The following is a 22,937-nucleotide window of genomic DNA, read 5'->3' on the forward strand; positions in this document are numbered from 1 at the left end:
GAAATAACTAGCTCTAGTAAGACTATTTATAAAGTAAAGCCTTAACTAATACGATCTAGCGCGCGTTAACGTAAAACGACGTTTTTAAAAGAGTTTATCTATAAATACTACGTCTTAAGCTTTACTATAGTAAATATAGATCTTAAATAGTATTTCTTAGTATAATCTACTTATCTTAGACGACGAATATTATACGTATATATAGACTAATAAAGATACTAAATTAAAAAAACTAAGTCGCGGTACGTCCTTATACGATAAAGTTAAAGATATTAAAGAAGAAGATTAGACTATATTATAGTAAGAACGTTTTTCTCGAAGAATTAATATATAAAGACCTAATAAATAGTTAAATAATTAATATTAAAGATAATAAGTCGCTTAAAATCGCTATCTACTTATTTTATTAAGCTAATAAGCGTACGTTATCGATTAAAGTCGTCGACTAGCTAGAGATAATATAAACGTAAGATAATTTTCTTATAATAAGTCTTCGCGCTAGTAGCTTTATTTATATTTAATTATAGAGAGGGGGTTTTTCTTATATAGCGACGATTTAAGAAAAGATTATAAAATTATCTAAGAATACGTAATAAATATCTTTAACTTATAATATCTATAAAACTACTATACTATAAATAAAAATATCTATCTATAAAAACTATCTATAATATCGCTAATTTTAATTTTACTTCGCTATACCGCTTTCTTAGACCTTCTTAATATTTTTAAGCTTTATCTAAGCGTAAGTAGCGGCCTTACTTATCTACTTTTAGAGTTCTTTTATAGTTATTTCGTTTACGAACTACTAGTTTAGCTACTACTTTCTATACGTTATCGTCTTAGATTCGTTAGAGATAACTAAGATATATACTATAAAGTATTTATTAACGCCTTCTTCTCTTAAGATTCTATTCTTAAATTATTCGATTTATATACCTCGGGTAAATAGTTTAAGAATAACCGCCTTCTTATAGTAACGATTAAGGTCGAGACTAGTACTTACTACGCCTAGTAATACGATTAGAATATTAAGATATTCGTCTAGGTCGTCTATATTAGTATTAAACTAACGGATAATTTAATCGCGAGCCTTAGAGGGCGTAAGTAAATAAATTTAGCTAATTCTTCTCGTACTACTAAAGCGGCTCTTTAAGAAATAGAATATAAGCTATACGTAAGTAGAGTTTAATAAGTCTACTAAAAGTTATTCTTAAACGTTGTAATTAAAAAGAGTTTTATAAAACTTTACTAGTCGAGCGATAAAAAAGTACTTTAAACTTTTTTTATAAATACGTTAGATTTTAAGCACGGGCTTAGAGTTCTTACTATTATTACTAGTAGAGACCTATTTCTTATCTTAGATATTAAAAAACGTTAGAAGGCTTTTTTCTTTTAAGATAAAATTTATAACCTTCGAAAATATAACTTATTATAATACGCTACGAAAGACGCTCTCGAATATATTACGCGTTATACGGCTATTCTTATCTTATTTTAAAGTAAATTTAAGGTTATAGAACGTCTTTAATATATTTATTCTAGTAAAGTATATTATAATAGCTTAGAGAAAGAAAATCTTTCTATTAGTAAACGCGGTATTTTTTATTCTACGAATAGTAAATAGCTAAAGTACTTATATTAAAATCGCGTTATTTATCTAATACTACTTTTCTACTTTCTTTATATCTTTTTACTTTATAGAGTTATTATAGACATCTAAGAAATCTTTTAATAATTTAGAGTAAGCCTCTACTACGCTATTAATCTTATTTAGCTTTTCTAGTTACTAGATAATATCGATATTATCTATTAGAAAGCTATTAATACGAAAAAGATAAAAAAACTAGCCGTATATATTATTCTTACTAGAGCTATAGAGTATATCTAAAAGAAGTAGAAGCGTATAAAAATTTAAGTTCTTTATTTTTACCGCGAGGCTTTTATCTTTACGAGAATATTCGTAGAATTCGTTTACGATTACTAGACTATAGTAATTTTAAAACGTTTCTAAAACCTCTTATACTTACTTACTAAAGAATTACTAGATAGTAATAATTTCGAATTAATACTTAGACTTTACTAAGCCGCCTATAATTAAGCCTATTTTATTTTTTAATTATCGATTCTTTTACTTTTTAGTTAACTCTTCGTATTTAATTAGAAGATTTAGTAGTATCGCTAAGATATCGACCTACTTATTAAATTTACGAAGCTAATTCTATAAATTATTCTTCGATACTAAGATAAGAACGAGATTTCTTATAAGTACTTTTAAACTTATATCTAAATAATTCTTCTCGATATTAAATTTTCTTAAAAATTTATGTCTCTACGTCGCGGCTAAGCTTTCGGCTATATAGCTATACTAGAAACCGCTACTTTTCTTCTAGTAAGAGAAATAGTTCTAGCTATCGTATTTAATTAGATTATATCGACCGTTTTACTTCTATTAACTTTTAGCTATCTTAGCGTAGTTTTATAATAATAGACTCTATATAATTTAGATAGTATAAAAAACGAAAGTTTTTTTTAGGCCTATCTCGTCTTCGTTAATAAGCCCGTACCGGCGGTTTATAAAATATTAGTTTATTATCTACTAAACTTCGAATATTTAAAATTAGCGTAAATTAATCTTTAAACCCTTAAGTTAGGTCTCGTATTCGAAACTACGTCGTACTAATATTTAATTAGAATAAAGTATTCTATAGATAAACTATTTAAATTTACTAATATTATTATACGTTAACTAGCTAAGAATATACGTACTCTTAAGATCTATCTTTAAAAGCCTATATTATTAGTTAGCGAAGAAAAACGATATAAAACTACTAAATAGATTTTTACTTCTTATTTACGAAGCCGCTAGTCTTATTAGTCTTTTTATCGTACGGGCCTTCGATAGAAGTATACTAGATTAAGTCTACTAATAGCTAGAGAATTAGCTTTATCTATAGAACTAATCGTAGGCGAAATTTAAAAATAGCTTCGTAGACGACTCTAATAAGATTATTCGTACGGCGAATAAAATATATTATTTTAATATAATTAATAAACGCTCTAAATTCGACTTTCTTAATAGTAAGTTCTAGCTTATAGTATACGCGCCGCTTTAGCGTAGATATAAGCTTATCGTAGCTTAATACGTTAACGAATAAAGTAAGCTTATTCTTTTAATACGAAAGTAATACTTCGCGCGTAAAAATACTAATAATCTATAGAGAGTTAAAGATTTTAATTTAAAGTACTAGATTTTTAACGTTTATAGTTAAATCGCCGTCGTCGTATAGTAAAGCTATTATTACGGCTATTATAAAAGATAAATATCGAATATAATAAGAGAAGAAAAGATTTAGACTATAAAGCTATATAAGATAGTAGAGAAAAGTAGGCCTATCGCTAGTAAAAGATTAAAAAGTCTTTAAAGATATAAAGAGTAATAAAGAATAAGAAAGAAAGATAAAAAAGATAAAGAAAGTAAAAGGCCGGCGACTAAGAGCCGCGCTTATCTTACTTTAATTATACGCCTATTCTCGCGCTAGTATAAATATATTAATATCGATAAACTATCTTATTAAGATAAAATATATTTTTTTTATTTCGTCGTATTAAGTACTACTATTACGAACTCTAGAGTATAAGGGCTTTATAATTCTAAGGGCTAAAAGCCTATACGAGAGAAAGTACTATAAAAACTAATAAGCTCTATAGACGGTAAAGTCGTATAGATAGAAATCCCGTACGAAAAGAACGAGCGTAGAGAAACTTAGCGTCTATAAGACTAAGTCTAAATAGTAGCTAAAGCCCGTACGAAAAGAACGCCTATAGAAAATCTAAAAAGAATAGAAGACTATACGTAACGAGAAGATTACGTAGAAAGTAAGACTATAAAGACTCGATAATCTAGTCGGATTATAGTTTCGTAAGAAATACGAGATCTAGAAAGTAGAAAATAGACGCGAAGATATAAACGTAAGTAAGACGGTTATTATAACCGCTTAGTAGCGACGAAAGTCGAAAGTCGAAATCTTAAAAACTACTTAAAGCGCTAAGGTTACGTATAATCTACTAGTACTCTCTACTAAGAGTATATCTTATAATACCCTTAATAAATAGTATTAAATAATAATGCCCTTAAAAAAGAGTATATTAGATTATAACTAGCTTTTCTATAGTATATAGATATACTCTCTTAGCTAGTATTTTAACCCTTCGTAGTTAACTTAAAGTTCTAATTTAAACCCTATTAATTTAAAGGTAATCGACTTACTATATATCGTATATCTACGTAATACTTTCTTATTTAATTATTATTATTTCTCTATTATCTCTTTAAGGTAAACCCTTCGGTTTAATCTATCTACTAAGCGACTTCGAAGCTTAGTAGAAGAAGCCTACCGTTATACTTTAACTACTATTCTTATAAGAGAAGAAAGATAGTTAACTTCTATATAGAAAAGTATATTCTAGTATAGAAATTACTAATAAAGTAGTAATATAGACGTTTCTATAAGTAATAATCCGCAATAGCCTACGATAGTAGACCTATTTTAAATAATTAATAATATCTAAAGTAGGCTTAGATAGCTTTAGAGCTAATTTCGCGACTAAAGTAAGAAAAACGTTTAACTTAAAAAGAAGCTCGAGGCGCTATAACGCCAATCTACGCTACTAACTATATTAGCGTATACGACGACCGTAGAATCTATAGTAGTATCTACTACTAAGATTAAGGTCTCGAAACCTAATCTATATTAGAGAGACCGTAAGAAAATATAAAACTTTATTATCTAGCTTAATAACTATATCTACTTCTTTTACGAATAATTTACTAACGAAGTAAAGAAGATACTCTACGCTAGTATCTTTCTATATAACTCCGCGAAGTAATAGTTTCGTCTCTATAAACGAAAGTAATAGAAGAAGCTATTTAAGTAACGAAACGAAGCGATAATTAAGCTCTTTAGTAGCTACTTAGTCTTTACGCGGGCTCTTAAAAAAGCGTTTATCGGTCTTAACGAAGCTCGCTTAGCTACTCGTATTCTAATAAACCTTAAATAGAAGAAATCTATCTAAGACTATACTACTCGATTCTAGAATATAGTTTATCTTACTATTAAATAGTACTTCGACGCTATCTTATAGACTTTCTACTACTAAGAACTAAAAGAGAAAATTAAAGACGCTATAGTCTACTATAATAGGCCCGAGAATCTATTTAAGCTTATCGAGCTAGCGTAGCTTATAGATTAACGACGTAATAAACGATAGTTTAATAAGAAGCCCTACGAAGCTAATAGTATCTAGCTACGACGACCTCGCTATACTTAGAAAAAGAGCGATACTATAGAGTTAGATAATATCTAAAGAGGCACCCCGATAAATAATAATAAGAATAGAAGTTAGAACTATAGAAAAGATAAACGCACGTAACGTAGAGAATAGATATTTTAATAAAAGTCTTAATTTAAGAAGAGGCTATATATCTACTATAACGATAAATAGAATAAGACGTACCGCTACTCTTATAACTCTAAAAAGAAGATACGTAATACTACGACTACTACTAAAAATAACTAAAAGACTTAACGAGAGCTCTTTTCGACGCTTAAGCTAAAGAAGATCGATCTATTTAAGAAGATTAATAGGCGACGTAGAATACTCGAGATATTTAAATACGCTAGTTTAAGCTAAACTACGTACTACGATAACGACTATACTATTTATTAAAGTAATAAGAACGCTATAAGATAGTACCCGAAGCCTTAGCGCGTTTAAGCTATCTAACGTATCTAGGCCTAGTAAAATATCGACGAATTTACTAAGACGCTATTTCGAAACGAGAACTTAGTAAATAGTAATACGGGCGAGCTCTACGATAGTATCTTTAAGTCTAGCGAGGTCGAAAATAAATATAATACCGCTACGCTTATCTAAATTATTAAATACCTTAGCTAGTACGGAAACGTACGTCGAACTAACGATACGACTTCTATAATAACTTAAACGCCTACTATTAGTCTAGGCCCTAAGACCTAGTAATTCCGGGTCTAAAAAGAGTAACTAGAAGGCCGACTATAGAACGGCTAATAGTAGAAACCGTAGAGAAAATCTTCTTATTAAATAGCTAACGAAATTAATATATAGCTTCGTAATAAGGCACGTAACGTCTAGCGAAAATAAAACTATATAGATCTTATACGTCTCGCCTAACTACTTTTCTAGCGGGAAACTATATCTATTAGAAGAAATACTCTATATTAGCGACTCTATTATAGAAATAGTACCTCGACCTATCGTTACTAGATAAGAATAGAGACTCTATACTAGTAAAGATAAATTAGCCGTAGAAAATAGACCTATTAAAAAGACTCGACCCTTCGAATAGAATAACTAGATAATATAACTATTAGAAATCTTATTTAATCGAGAAACTAGACGGCCTCTTTAGTTAGAAACTCTAAAAGAGGCCGTTAAATAGGTTTCTTAACTAGATTATACGTATATCGAACGAAATTATATCTACTAAAATAGAACTCTTTAAACTACTATATTTATAGGTAATCTTTTATAGTAAAAAGATATAGACTATAATTAATAGTAGCGTATAAAGTATATATATCGACCTATTCTTCGTCGTTAAGTACTAGCTATATTAGTAAAAGAAAGATAAGTCTTATTCTCTTTAAACTATAGACGAATTACCCGTATAGTACGAAAAAAATTAGATAAGAATCGAAATAGAGCTAGTACTAATATCTATCGTTAACTATAAGAAAAAAATTAATCTAGACGTTATAAAGATACTAGAATACGATATTATTCTAGAAATATTATAGCTAAAAACGTCTATACTATATATTAACTAGAGAATCGAAAAAATTATCTTTTCGAATAAATAATATACGAAGTACCTTACTACCGCAAAGCGAATAAACTAGACGATAAAGACTAGAGCTAGAGCTAAAAGCTAAAGCTAGAAAAGCTAGAGCGAGAGCTAAAAGCTAAAAGTCTAAAGCGTAAAGCGATAACTCGACGTAAAAGTAAGTAGTATTATTAGAGTCTAAGAAATCTCTCTAGCGATAATTAGACGTATAAGACGTAAAGACGATAAGATATACTATCTCTACTTATAACCTAGTATAGAAATAGAATAATAAATTATCGTATATATATAATAATCTACGAGGCCTCTAGTAAAGAATAATAGTCTAAAGTTAGTCGAAGAAGACTATTCTTAGAGGATTTACGCGCGGTACGTAAACGTAGCGATAAACGATTATTTAACTAAAGAAAAGCCGATATCTATAGATAATCTAGTAAGCGAGAAAATATATAGAAAACTTAATAAGATAATAAGGTCTAAAGAAGTAATAACTACGCTAAAAGAATAGCTACTACTACTAGAAATAGCGTTCGTGCTAAGAAAATTCTAGAAATTTACGAACCTCTACGAGAAACGAGGGAAAGAATTCTTACTAAAATACTAATCTTAGAATTACGAGATACCTCTTATTCTAGAAATATAGTCTATATTTAAGTCTATATACTCGCTATCTCGTGCCGAGTTAGAGGCTTTAAAAGAATATATTAAAAAGAATCTAAAACGCGATTATATACGGCCTTCGTCTTTATTAGCCGGCTATTCTATTTTATTCGTTCTAAAGAAGAACGGCGAGCTTCGCCTCTATATTAACTACTAATAACTAAATAATATTATAGTTAAGAATCGCTATCTATTATCGAGAATTAACGAACTCTAAGATAAGTTCTAGATTATAAAGTACTTTATTAAGTTTAACCTTCGCGAAGAATACTACTTAGTTCGTATTAAAGAAGACGAAGAATAAAAGACTATTTTTCGAACGCGACTAGAATACTTCGAGTATATAGTAATACTCTTCGGGCTAACTAACGCCCTAGCGTTATTCTAGAGTCTAGTAAACGATATTCTACGCCTATATTTAAACGTATTCTATACCGCGTATTTAGACGACATTATTATCTATTCGAATACTTTAAAAGAATATCGAAAATATATTTAGAAGGTACTACTCGTACTTAAAGAAAAAGATCTATAGATCGTATCTAAGAAGTATAAATAGATTACGTAGAAAATAGAATTTCTAGAATTTATTATTATATCTAGATATATTAGTATAAACGAGAAAAAGCTAGACGTAATTAAAGAATAGCTCGAACTATAAACTATTAAAGAAGTATAATTCTTTCTTAAATTCGCTAACTTCTATCGTAAGTTTATTCTAAACTATACGAAGGTTACGAAGCCTCTTATTAGACTTACTCGTAAAGAGTACGGGTTTTAATAAAGAGAAGCGTAGTAGAAGATATTTAAGTCTCTTAAACGAATATTCTATAAAGCGCCTATTCTAGATATTTATAATCTAGAGCTATTCGTTATTATAGAAATAAACGTATTAGACTACGTTATTAGTACTTATATTAGCTAACTAGATAAGTAAGATAAGCTTTATCTAATCGCGTACTATTCTAGAAAAATAACGCCCTCGGAGCTTAACTATAATATCTACGATAAGAAACTATTAGCTATTATTACGGCTTTTAAAGAATAGAGATACTACCTTAAAGAAGCTAAATACTAAGTAATAGTTTACTACGATTATAAGAACCTTACATACTTTACTATTATAAAGAAACTAACTCGACGATAAGTTAAATAGACTAAAGAACTAGCGTTCTATAATATAAAAATTATCTATAGAAAGAGATTCGAGAACGCTCGCGCAGACGCGCTAAGTAGAAGAGCCGACTATATAGAAGAAAAGCTAAAACTATAACTAATAGTCTTAAGTAAGTAGAAAGACGGTAGTCTTATACCCGCTAGAACGTACGCACCTATTTTTAGAGTTATTTAATTATAGCTTAAGAAGATATCTAATACCTCGCTTATCTTAGTTAGGCTACTAGCTCTAACGTATTACTTAGAAAGTAACGACTAGATAAAGAAGATTCGAGAGGCCTATAAATATAACGTAATAGCCTAGAAACTCGAAAACGTAGAAGACGACCCTCGTCTAACTAAAGACGTAGACGGTATTATTCTATATTTAGAATTAGTCTATATCTCGATAAGGCTTCGAAAAGAAATCGTTAAAGATATCTATAAAGTACTAGTATACGGTTACTAAGAAATAAATAAAATAATTAAGAGAATTACTAGAAATTACTACTTCTCGGGCCTACGAAGAATCGTTTAACGAGTAGTTTCGTAGTACGATTTCTATATTCGAAGTAAGGTCTTAAGACACGCTCTATACGGCTTACTTTAGCTATTACTAGCCTCGAAAAGACTCTAGTAATTTATCTTACTAGACTTTATTACGAATCTACTCTAATTAAAGAAATCTTTAACTAGCGTTTTATATAATTTAATTCTAGTTATCGTTAATAGGCTTACTAAATACGCGTACTATCTACTATATCTTAAAATAATAAACGCGAAAGAACTCGCCTATACGTTTCTTAGAATAATTCTTAATAATTACGGGTTACTAGAAGAGCTTATATTAGATAGAGATCGGCTATTTATCTCTCGATTCTAATAGACTCTTACCCGTTAGCTTAGTTTAAAATATAAGCTATTAACTACGGTATACCCGCAAATAGACGGATAAATAAAACGAACTAACTAGACGCTTAAATAATATCTTCGCTATTATCTTAACCACGCATAGAATAACTAGATTAAACTACTATCTCTTATCTAATTCGCGTATAATAGCTCTAAAGCGTCTACGACTTAGAAATTACCGTTCTACGCTAACTATAGATACGAACTAACAGCTTACTAGAAACTAATACTAAGTAAATCTCTTATCTAGAAAGAAATTTTTAAACTAGACTAGCTAAAAATACTTTATAAATAGCTTAGCCTCGATATTAAATATAACGGATTTTTAATATCTCGCTATTATAATAGACGGCACTAGAAGATACCGAAGCTAAAAGAGAAGAATAAGGTTTATCTTCTTAGAAAAAATATTAGAATAAGGCGCCCGAATAATAAACTAAACTTTAAGAAGATAGAATCGTTCGAAATCGATAAATAAATTAAAAAGATTAATTTTCGCCTTAAACTACTAGAAATAATACGAATATACTTAGTTTTCTATATTGCCCTTCTTAAACTAGCTTCGAAGAACGCTATAATAGTCTAATAAATAGAAGAAATAGTACTAGAAAATCTAAACGCCAACGAAAATAAAGACTAAATTATAAAAAAGATTCTCGATAGCGGCTATATTAACGATTAGTTTAGATACCTTCTATAATAGAAAGAAAACTATAATAATATCTAGAAACTATTAAAAAACTACGACGGCTATAAAAAACTTATTATAAAATTCTATCGTCGAAACTCTAAACGTTCTATATCGATATCTCGCTTAAGAGAAAGGCCTCGAAATTAAACGAAGATATAGCCCGCGTTCGGTTAATCGGCTCGAACGACTTTAGCGGCGTAGTAGAATTTAAAGAGCTAGTAAAACTTATATTAGTATTAGCTAAGAAATCGTTATATAAACGCTTTAGCGATCGCTTCTTCTTAGTATTCTTAGAGTTAATTAGATTTCTTAAAGATACGATAGTCTCGATACGCTTTAGTTTCTTTAAAGACTCGAAACCCTCGCGAATTATTCGAAAACGACGAGACTAAAGAAAGCGCTACTATTTTCGTAAACGAAGAAGCTTCTCTAGAGTAGTATTCTTCTCTATAGTAAGGCGAGCCTACTCGCAATCTAGAAAATCTACTATAACTAGTTAGTAACGTAAAAAGATCTAAAAAGATACTTATAATAAAAAATACCCCGCGTAGCTATATTATAACTAGTATAACGAGTATCTAGATATATAGTATAAATAGAAGAATTCTTCTATAATATTACGTACTTAGACTCGTATAATAAGTAATTTATATAAGAAATTATCTCGACCTTATAAAGAAAAATCTCGTCTAATAACTTTTAACGGCGAAGAGTAATACGATTTACCTTATAAGGTTATAAGTTAGTAGCGGAATTAGAAGTAGAACGTTTCTTAGAAGGCATAACGAAGACTTACGAAAAGAAAAGAAACTACTAAAACAACGAAAGATATATATAACTAGTAAATCTTTAAGTTAAAGATTCTTAAGATAGAAAGTAGTATTATAAACCTTAGAGTATAAGGGCTTTATAACTTTAAGGGCTAAAAGCCCGTACGAAAGAAAGTACTATAAGAGCTAATAAGCTCTACGAACGATAAAGTCGTATAGATAGAAATTTTATACGAAAAGAACGGGCGTAAAAGAACTTAGCGTCTACGAGACTAAGCTTAGATAGTAGCTAAAGCCCGCGCGGAAAGAACGCCTATAGAAAACCTAAGAAGAATAGAAGACTATACGTAATAAAAAGACCGCGTAAAAAGTAAAGCCGTAGAAACTCGATAATCTAGTCGAATTATAGTCTCGTAAGAAATATAAGATCTAAAAAGTAGAAAATAGGCGCGAAGGTATAAACGTAAGTAAGACGGTTATTACGACCGCTTAGTAGCGATAGAAGTCGAAAGTTAAAATCTCGAAAACTACTCGAAGCGCTAAGATTACGTACGACCTACTAGTACTCTCTACTAAGAGTATACCTTATAATGCCCTTAATAAATAGTATTAAAATAATAATACCCTTAAGAAAGAATATACTAGATTATAACTAGCTTTTCTATAGTATATAAATATACTCTTTTAGCTAGTATCTTAATCCTTCGTAGTTAACTTAAAGTTTTAATTTAAACCCTATTAATTTAGAGGTAATCGACTTACTATATATCGTATAATTACGTAATACTTTCTTATTTAATTATTATTATCTTTCTCTTATCTCTTTAAGGTAAACTCTTCGGTTTAATCTATCTACTAAGTAACTTCGAAGCTTAGTAAAAGAAGTTTATCGTTATACTAGACTACTAGAAGAAGCTCGCGTAGTCGTTCGTAATACTCTTAAAACTAGAAAGACTAGTATAATCGGTAAAAGCTATAATAATAAAGTTAGCGAGGCTAAAGATTAAGAATTTAGTCTAAAAATACGTAAGTTTACGTAAAGTACCTTGTTATAGATTATAGAAAATAATATACGAAATAATATTTAAGTCTTAAAATAATCGACTAATCGTTACTTAAGTTTAACTAACTAACGCTAATACGTCGAGGTTAACGTCGATATCTTTATAGAGAAATAAGAGAAGAATAGATACTATCGAGCGAGTCTAAATAACGTAACGGCTAGATCGTATAATTATCTACTTAAATAACTTTAATATTAACTACGAGCTATCTATAATTACGTTAGTACGTAACGCGTAGTAGAGAAGAAGACCTACTAAATATATTTATATTTACGTCGAATCGCTTAGCGGTAAGAGTAATTAAATTAGACTTTTTATACTAGATTACTTATATTCTTTTATATACTTAAGCGTTACCGTAAGCTTAAAGAATTAAAAGTTATCGTCTTTTAGTATAAGGTCTAAATAGCTTTATTAAAGATATTAATTACTAATATAGAGACTTAATCTAGTAATATTACTAGCGCGCGATGCGGTAGCGGTTAAAAGACTAAGATATAGGCTTCTATAGATAGCTATATTCTAACTAAAATAGTCTTATTTAACGCCGTCGATAAGATAAATATAAATTACGCGGGCGACTAGTATTAAGTCTATTTACTTTCGCTTTCGCTATCGTCTAAACGTAAGCTTATCTTTATAAAAATATAAATTTAGAAGCGATTTTAGCTTAAAAACGTAATGTCGATTCTACTTAAATATATAATACTTATACTTTAGATATCTAACTAAGTAGATAATATAAGTTTAGATAGTAGAGAAACTCGACGCGGGCTTTAACTTTTAACGCGGGGTAACTCGATTAACTAAGACTAAGATAAACTATAAAATCGCGGTAATTATAAAAGAATTATAGTTAATAAACCTACTATAGTATTAGTTATAGTAGAACTAAGTAGATGCTTTAGAGAATAAACTTTAACGAATATATCTAGTAAAAGATTTATTAAAAACCCTTTATAATTTCTACTTAATACTAAGTAGTAGAGATACTCTTAGTTAGTTTTTAAAGAGTGGTAGCGGATTTTAATATATTTTAATTCTAGCGCTAGATCTCTAGCATTTACTTTATAAATTAAGAACTAACTATTTTTAGAGTTAAATTTTTATCTAGCGGCTCGATAAAATTACTATTATACGCGTTAAACTTTAGATTAGTCGATATAATAAGAAAATAGTAAGTAACGAAAGAATAGTTATATTACTACTAGCTCGTTTTATAGCTAGCGTCGTAGTAAGAATTGAGAAGTAAATAAGAAGCGTAAAGAAACTACTAATATAAAGAGTTAAAGTTTAAGATAATATAAGAGTATACGAAAGACGAGAGCGAAAGAAAAAGATAAACGTAAGAGAAAAAAATAGACGTACGAGATAAAATAATCGTACTACTATATTCTTAAAACGAGTAGCTAACTCGAAAGTTAAAAGAGTATAAGTAGTAGACTAACTATAAAAAGATTTATAAATAAGTATTATAGAAAAGATACGAGAAAAAATCTTTCGCGCTATTCTCTTCGCGCGGCTATATACTACTTTCTTCGCGCTATCTTTTTTATATTATCTTCTTCGCGCGGCTATATACTACTCTTTTTATACTATTTTCTTCGCGCTACTTTTTTCGCGCGGCTACGTACTACTCTTTTCGCGCTAGCTTTTTCGTACTTTCTTCTTTACGCGGCTACGTACTACTTTTTTTACGCTAGTCTTTTTACGCTAGTTTCTTCTTACTTTCTTCTTCGCGCGGCTACGTACTATTCTTTTCGTATTACTCTTTTCGCGCTAGCCTCTTTATACTATCTTCTTCGCGCTACTACGTACTATCTCTTCGTACTATCTCTACTAAGAGTAATTTAATAAATATACTCGTTATTTATCTTACTTATTATCTATTTAATAATACGCTCGCGTCCGTTACAAGTACTATAGAGACTAAAGATAGCGTATATTATTTTAATATAATAATATAGATAACGACCGGTTATACTTAATAACTCTCGACTATAATTAATACTATCGTATTCGAAATAACGATTAATATTCGTAGTATTAAACGGCTACGTAACGAGTATAATATTAGTCTAGTATACTTTAAAGTAGTAAACTAATATAAAAGATTAATATCTTTAAGTTTATAGTTACTTAGTTTCTAGACCGACTAGCGTATACGAATATATAAAGAATTTTTAATATTAATACGTTACGGCGCGTAAGCTAAATAAGGCTAATATAATATATATAAGTAGTAGTACGTTATTTGCTATTACGTATAAAATTAATATAAGCTTATCGTACTTCGAAAACTTATTAGTATTATATATATTTTAACTATTAATTAAGTATTATTAATACGCTTTTCGGCTACTTAAATACTTATCGTTCGTTTAATAGCACGTTCGCGTATAGTATAGATGCCGAAAAGACTAAATATACGATAATGTTACGAACCTAAGAAGCGGTTTAAGCGGCGTAGTAGAAAACCTTAAGCGGGACCGAATTATTATACGCCGAATCCCGAACACGCTTATTCTACTCGGGCGGCCACTAAGCCCGACCTCTAGAAGTAGATTACCCTTAGCCACTAGCCACCCTACTGTCTATACTAACACCACAGTCTAGCTAACCAACGGCTAACTATAGTATATAGACTACACTCGTTTATAGTAGATAGAATCTTTGTGGTTAATTTTAATCTTTAAATCTCACCCTTCTTATTTACCTTCCCTACCTGGCTACGGCGGCTATTCTCTGCACGCAGTATATAGTAACATTTTAGATAGCGGTAGCGAAACCCTAGAACGCTAAGTAGTTACCCGACGGTCCTCGCGACCTAGCACTTAACTGCCTAAGGCCTAGCGTAATACTTTAACTACTACCCTATAGATACTAAAGGTAAGAAACACCCCGTACTAACTATAACAACCTAGACCGAAATCTACGGTAATCTCTCGAACGAGGAGGACTAGCTATAATTTATTCGACTAATTATTCCCGAAGAGCCCGTACTTAATACCCGACTTCTTATCTCCGAAGCCTATGCTTCCGGGGTAGCTTTACTCACCCGCGCTTCCAATAGACTAAGAATATCCAATAACGCTATAGAAGACTACGGCTAAGTTCTATTAAAATACTTTATTCGAGGACAAGCCTTCTCGGTTAGTCGCACTACGCGCCTCTAGAAACAGACTCTATAGACCCCTACTCTAAAGTTTAAAGTTAAAGAACCCGATATATTCGACGGAACTAGGGAGAAGCTCGATAAGTTTCTTAGACAACTTCACGCCTACTTCTATCTCTTTAAAACGGCCTTTCGAGAAGAAATATAGAAAGTCTTCTTCGCCGGGTTCTACCTACGTGGCAACGCAGCCAGGTAGTTTAAACCCTATTAGAAAGACTTCGGAAAGAATAACTAATACGAAGAAACCACATAGCTATTTAGCGACTTTCAGAACTTTATTAAAAACCTTCGGAAGACCTTCGAAGATAAGAACCAGTACTAGAACGCTGCCTACCGAATTTAAACTATAAAATAAACCGAATCGGCGGCTACCTATACTACGCAGTTCCGACTACATGCCTTCCGCCTTTAATGGCCGGATAAGGTCCTTAAAATGCTCTACTACGAAGGGTTAAAGAACCACATTAAAGATAAATTTACTCGCACTAAGCTGCCTGCCACCTACTAAGAAGTCGTCCGCATAGCCATCTAGTTAGACACTCGCCTGTATAATCGCCGACGGAAGACTAGACGTACTACGAGACCTATAGCTAATATAAGTTAACTAAGAAACACACTATCTTCGGGAGAACCTATAGACTTAGATAGCAGCAAGCCTTTTAGAACCCTAACATAGAAAGAAAGAGACCGTCGCCGTAAAGAAGATCTTTGCCTACGCTGCGGCAAGAAAGAACACTATACTTAATAGTATAAGAAAAGTAGTAAACTAAGAAATCTACAGCGCACTTTCGCGACCTAAGTAGCCGACCTCGAAGACACCTATCTATAGTAGCACTAGACTAACTGCACTAATAACGACTATAAAGACTATCGGGGACCTAAGAAATCTAGTAGATACTAGCCGGAGGCAAAAAACTAAGGAAGCCTCTAATCTAGAGGCGGGTAGAGGCGCAGCCCCCGGCGCCCCTATAGATAACAGCAACTACGACTGGTAAATCTATTAGAATAAAATCTCTTAAACAACTTCTAGAAGAGAAGGAACCTTCGGCGGAATACGCCGAATATCTCGTTATTACTATACTAGTAAATAGACGACGAGCCCGAGTGCTTATAGACTCGGCCGATAGCGGAAACTATATTAACCCTCGCTTTATAGAAAAGCACTATATAAGCTACCGAGAAAAAGAACATCCTTACGAGCTTATTACGGTAGATGGCTCGCCTAGCATATATAGAGGAGGGCTTATTCTTATAGAAATTTAAGGACTCGTGCTGGCTAGAGGAAAGCACCGCGAACGAATCTATTTAGACATTATAAAAACTCTCGGATACGACATTATTCTCGGGCTTCTATAGCTCCGAAAATAGAAACCCTACATCGATTAGGGGACCGAAGAAGTAAAATTTAGGTCTAGAGAAAAGAACGAGGCGCGGCAGCTGTTTAGCATTACAGCGGCGTTAACACACCCCTAAGTAACTCGGAGCGAGCTAATATAGGTTAGCAAGATCTCTAAGAAAGCCCTTAGAAAGGAAGTTAAAAACGGCACCCCTACCGAAATCTTCTAGATACGTGCCACCCCCTAGGGAATTAAGATCGAGACCTAATAACCCCTAGAGGTCCGGCAAGCCTATAGAGTTGCTTGCCTTTCGAGAAAACGAACTATTAGCCCCTAGAAACCTCGAGACCCCCGAGGGCGTATAAAATATAATCTACGGCAAATTAACGCCACCAATCTTAAGAACCCTCTAGACTAAGTACCTCTACGATACCGCGAATTCGACCTCTTTAAGAAAAAGATAAGCGAGAACGCCCTACCCGAGTACTAACTATAGAATTATAAGATACCCCTAATACTAGGAACTACGCCTAAGTTCGGGCCCTTATACTTTATATCTAAAAAAGAACTCTAGGTACTTAAGAAATACATCGAAACCTATCTAAGAAAAGGCTACATACGACTATTCTAGTCCTCGACAGCCTCCCCTATCTTATTTGTGCCGAAACTAGGCGGAAAACTACGGCTATATATAGACTATCGAGCTCTAAACGACATTACTATTAAGAATCGGTACCCTCTACCCCGCATCGACGAACTTCGTGACCGACTACGAAAAGCAAAATACTTTACTAAGCTAGACCTTAGAGACGGCTACCACCTAATCCGAATTAAAAAGAGAGAAGAGTGAAAAACGGCGTGGCGGAGCCGATTTGAACTATTCGAGTATCTAGTTATGCTCTTCGAACTTACTAACGCTTCTGCTACCTTCTAAGCTATAATTAACGATACTCTCCGAGAATATCTAGATATCTTCTATACGGCCTACCTCGACGACATCCTTATCTACTCCGAAACCCTAGAAGAATACTAGAAACACGTAGAGAAAGTACTTAAGAAGCTGCAGGAAAGAAAGCTATAAGTTAAGCCCGAAAAATGCGCGTTCCACGTCTAAGAAGTAGAGTTTCTAGAATTTATCATCCGACCCGGCGAGGTTATAATAGACCTTAAGAAAGTAGAATCTATTCTTAGTTAGCCTATATCTAAGAACCTCCGAGAAGTTTAATTCTTCTTAGGCTTCGCTAACTTCTATCGCCGATTTATTAAAGACTACGCTAAGTTAGCTAAACCCCTAACCCGACTTACTCGAAAAGACACTCGCTTTAATTGGTAAAAAGTATAGTAGAAAGCCTTCGAACTGCTTAAAAGAGTATTTACGGAAGCACTAGTCCTCGCCCTCTTCGACCCGGACAAGCCCACCTATCTAAAAATAGATGCATTAGACTACGCCATCGGGGCCTGCCTTAGCTAGCCCGACGACTAAGAACGGCTTTACCCCGTAGCCTTCTACTTTAGGAAAATGTCCCCGGTAGAACTTAATTACGACATCTACGATAAAGAGCTCCTCGCTATCGTTATCGCCTTTAAGAAATAGAGACATTACCTCGAAGGGGTAAACTTCGAAATAACGGTATACTCGGACTACTAAAACCTAGGCGCCTTTATAACTACGAAAATCCTTAATCGAAGATAGGTTAGATAGGCGGAATAACTCGCCTTCTTTAACTTTAAGATTGTCTACCGAAAGAGAACCGAGAATAGAAAAGCCGATACCCTTAGCCGACGATATAACTACACACTTAACCGACCGGAACTATCCCCGGCACTTCTAAAATAAAATAAGAAAGAAAATATTAAACTTAATCGATTCTAACTAGAGCTTGCGATAATTCGTCTTCTAGCCCCGGTTACCCGAAGCTAAGTAAGGGGCCTCTAATCCTAGGAGAAACCTTCTAGGCCTCGGAGACCCCTAGAAACTGCGGACCCCCAGAAACTAGTTCCTGGGAATATAACACTCCCAGGACCTAGCTTCTTAGAAGCGCCGAACGCCCAGAAATCGACCTCTTCTAGAAGTATAAACCTAGAAAGGCGATTTTCCTAGAAAGAACCTCCGGAGGAAGACACCCCAGAAATATAGCCAGCCTAAGAAGAAAATCCTAGAAATCGAGTCCCGAGAAACAATAGCTTCTAGGGAGCCCCCTCCGAAAACCCAGGCGTATAAGAAAATAAGGACCCTTAAGAAAATAACCTCTTACTTTTAACATAAGAAGAGCATATTCGGGCAGCCTACGAAAACGACACTATGGTATAATAACTAACGAAATAAATTTACGACTATTCGAAGAAAGACCCTAATCTTATACTAAGCCTAGAAGGGACTATTCTCTTTAAAGGACTAATCTACGTCCCTTAACGACTCCAATAACGACTTATTAAGGAAATCCACGCTGCCCTAGCATACGGCCACAGAGGCACTAACCCTATAATAGAAAGAATCGAAAGAACATTCTATATGCCGTACCTAAGAAAGCGAGTACGATAGCACCTCGTAGACTACGAAGATTGCGCCCGAAATAAAGTAGTACGACACGCCCTCTACGGGAAGCTATAGCTAATTATACCTCTCGACTAACCCTAGAAATCCATCTCTTTAGACTTTATTACTAAGCTACTAAAATTTAAAGAGCTACTTATAGGAGTACGCTACGATGCAATTCTAGTCATTACCGATAGACTATCTAAATAGGGGTATTTTATCCCCTATAAGAAAGTCTTAGAAGTCCCCGAGCTAGTCTATATCTTTTTAAGGTACATCTTCGCAAACTACGGAATGCTAGAAGTAATTATCTCCGACCGCGATACCCGCTTCCGCGCTCGATTCTAGTAAACCTTAATAAATAAACTAGGAACGAAGCATAAGCTATCCACTACTTTTTACCCCTAGATAGATGGTTAGACGGAACGGCTTAACTAGACCTTAGAGGAATATCTACGAAGCTACGTAAACTACTAATAAAACGACTAGGTAGAACTTCTACCCCTAGCACAATTCGCTTGTAACAGCATACTAGCGGAAACTACCTAAGAAACGCCGTTCTACGTCAACTTTAGATTCGAACCCCGAGCCTACGGGGAACTAATTCTATAAGAAAACATCGCACAAAAAGGGATACTCTAGATAGAATAGCTAAAAGGACTACACTAAAGCCTAGCCCGAGATATAGAATTTATTAACCACCGCATGGCCATGTACTATAACCGCAGGCGCTAGAAGCCGCCACCCCTAAAGAAAGAAGATAAAGTCTGGCTTCTTACTAGAAACCTTAAAACTAAACGACCGAGCCCTAAATTAGATTATAAAAAAGTCGGTCCCTTCGAAATTAAATAAAAACTTTCTTCTATTACCTATAAACTTAAATTGCCTAGAAACATACGCTAAAGCCCCGTCTTCCATATAGCACTCCTCGAACCAGCATTATAAAACGCCTAAGCACTAGAGCATCTTAAGAAAGAAATCTAGCCCGAAGACGCATAAGAATAGGACGTCGAAAAAATTCTAGATAGTAAATAAAATTCCGACGATTAGCTTAAGTACCTCGTTAAATAGAAGAATTACGGCGACTTAGAAAACATCTAGAAACCCTTACCGAACCTTAACTGCCTAGAACTTCGCGAGGACTTTTACCGACAAAACCCGGACCGTCTAACCCTAGAGCATTCTTCTATAACGCAAAACTCGGAGGAGAAGTTAGAGATACCCGAAATTAATTAATAGACGCCTATAGGGGAATTACGCCATTCTCGCCCGCTACGTTACCCTCGGACCCGCTAAGTAAATGCGGCATAGCCTTCTTAGTAGAATCTAAGAAAATATCTCGAGAAGGGCGACCCTCGTAAGCGGTAGCCTTCCGTTCTACCTACTTCTTCTACTTAAGCTGCCGCATTTCGCGGGAAAATAAGTCTATATTACGCTGCTCTACGGATCGAAGTAATAAACGTAACCGCCGTTTCTTCTATTGCCGAGTTCTTAACCGCTTCGCCACGCGACTAGCATACTAAGCCGCCACTAACGCTACTTAAGCCGCCGCATTAGCCGTAGTAGTAGCGGCATCCGCGGCTTTCTCGTTATAATTAATCTCTACCGCCACTTCTTAAAGCTGGCGCTCTAAGGTCTTACGAGCCCGGTCTAAGCGCCGAACTAGCAAATAGTTAACTATTACGAAAAGAAAAAAGAAGAGAACCTTACTTACACTCTATATTAACGGACGAGGCCATCGCTTCGCACGACAAGAGACCTCCTCTAGCATAACCGGAGCAAGCTAGATGGAACGAAGCGGCGTAACAAACTAAATTTAAGCGAATATAGCGGGCATAGAAAGAAGCCGCGGGGACCCTACGACAACGAACCACGATGCGTTAAGCTAAGGCAATACGACACTAGGTACGAGCCGAAACTATAATAAAGAAATTAGCCTTTCTAATAATAATAAGCCGGGAGGAATGTACCTACTTATAAGGAAGCTTTCGGGCCGAAAGCTGCCTAGAGGAGGGATAGTGTTACGAACCTAAGAAGCGGTTTAAGCGGCGTAGCAGAAAATCTTAAGCGGGATCGGATTATTACACGCCGAATTCCGAACACGCTTGTTCTACTCGGGCGGCCACTAAGCCCGACCTCTAGAAGTAGATTACTTTTAGCTACTAGCCACCCTACTATCTATACCAACACCATAGTCTGGCTAACTAACGGCTAACTATAGTATATAGACCACACTCGTTTATAGTAGATAGGACCTTCGTAGTTAATTTTAATCTTTAAATCTTACTCTTCTTATTTATCTTTTCTATCTGGCTACGGCGGCTATTCTCTGTACGCAGTGTACAGTAACATTTTAGATAGCGATAGCGAAACTCTAGAACGCTAAGCAGTTATCCGACAGTTCTCGCGACCTAGCACTTAACTGCCTAAGGCCTAGCGTAACAGATAAACTAGTATAAACTATAAATAATACGGTTCGTTAGTCGTTATTTATATAATAGCTTAGTATTTATAGATACGCTACGATATATATTAACTCGTCGTAACTTATTAGTTTACCTTCGAATTCGACCCTCGAGAATCGCGCTAAGACCGGTACCGTTTAAAAGCCCTCGATTCTCTTAGCTAGAATCTCGATTCTAAGCTTCGTAGACGTACGCGCTATTACGTGGTACGTGGAAGAAGAGATGCCCTAGATAGTGCTAGGCTAGCTAGGGCTCCGTAGCCCTCTCTATCCTCGAAAACTACTCGAATCCGTACTAAACTTCGCATAGAGGACCGCAGGGCACTAAGAAATCCGTTCTCGAAGTTATATTACGATAGCTCTTCTCTGCGCCCGGGAATTCTACTCTAAAGCCTGCTAAAAGCCTCTTTTCTAGGCCTTACTAAAGAGTTTTGCGTGCACAGACATTCCGACCGGCCCGAGTCTAACGCTAAGGCTTCTCTCGGCCTTCCGAAACCTCCGACGCCCGTATCGGCCCCATCGGCCCCTTCGTTTACTTCTAGGGAGTAAGTAATTAAGAAAAGCCCTCGCTACGGCTCGGGTTTCTTTTATTTACGGCTTAGTTTAGACGAAACTAAAGCCGGTAATTTATTTTCTAGTCTTTTCTCTTTTATCTACACCTTCCCCTACACGTTTTTCTTTTAGAAAGAGCTTAGAAACTTCTATTCGGACTTAGAATAGCTTCTCCGGAGCAGAATTTACCCTCTTCGGACCCTACTATGCCACCGGCAACGCAAGTAGAGGACTCCGAGGCCATAGATACGGCTATAGAAAACTTTAAGAAACCTCCGGCTACGCCTACTTCTCTTTCGGCGGTAGCTACGTTAGAACTCTCGGCCCCCGAACTTATAGAGAACCCGTTTATCCGCGAGGATATACTTAAACGACGTGCCCCGGTAGTCGTTCCGACTTCTTCGGCTAAGAAGAATAGGGCCCCGTACCTGCCGTACTCTCGCTTTACCTACGAGGCTTCTATCGAGAAAACCCCCTTCCTCGGAACCCCTAAGACCGCGTAAGAGGCTATCGACCGATCTCTTAGCCTTCTCGTTACGGCTACGAACCTCTCTAAGCCCGGCAAAGAATAGAGGACTATTCTAGACCTAATCGAAATTATATAATAGTATACCGAAACCGAAAAAGTCGCAGATAAGGCCGGCTCGATTCTCGCCACGTAGGTACGGGCCCTCGAAAAGACCGCGATAGACCTCGCGAAAACAACGAGAATTCTCTTAAAGCCTACCGCTATCT

Source organism: Diplodia seriata (assembly GCF_021436955.1).
Source record: "Diplodia seriata strain FDS-637 chromosome Unknown scaffold_2, whole genome shotgun sequence".
Taxonomy (NCBI): Eukaryota; Fungi; Ascomycota; class Dothideomycetes; order Botryosphaeriales; family Botryosphaeriaceae; genus Diplodia; species Diplodia seriata.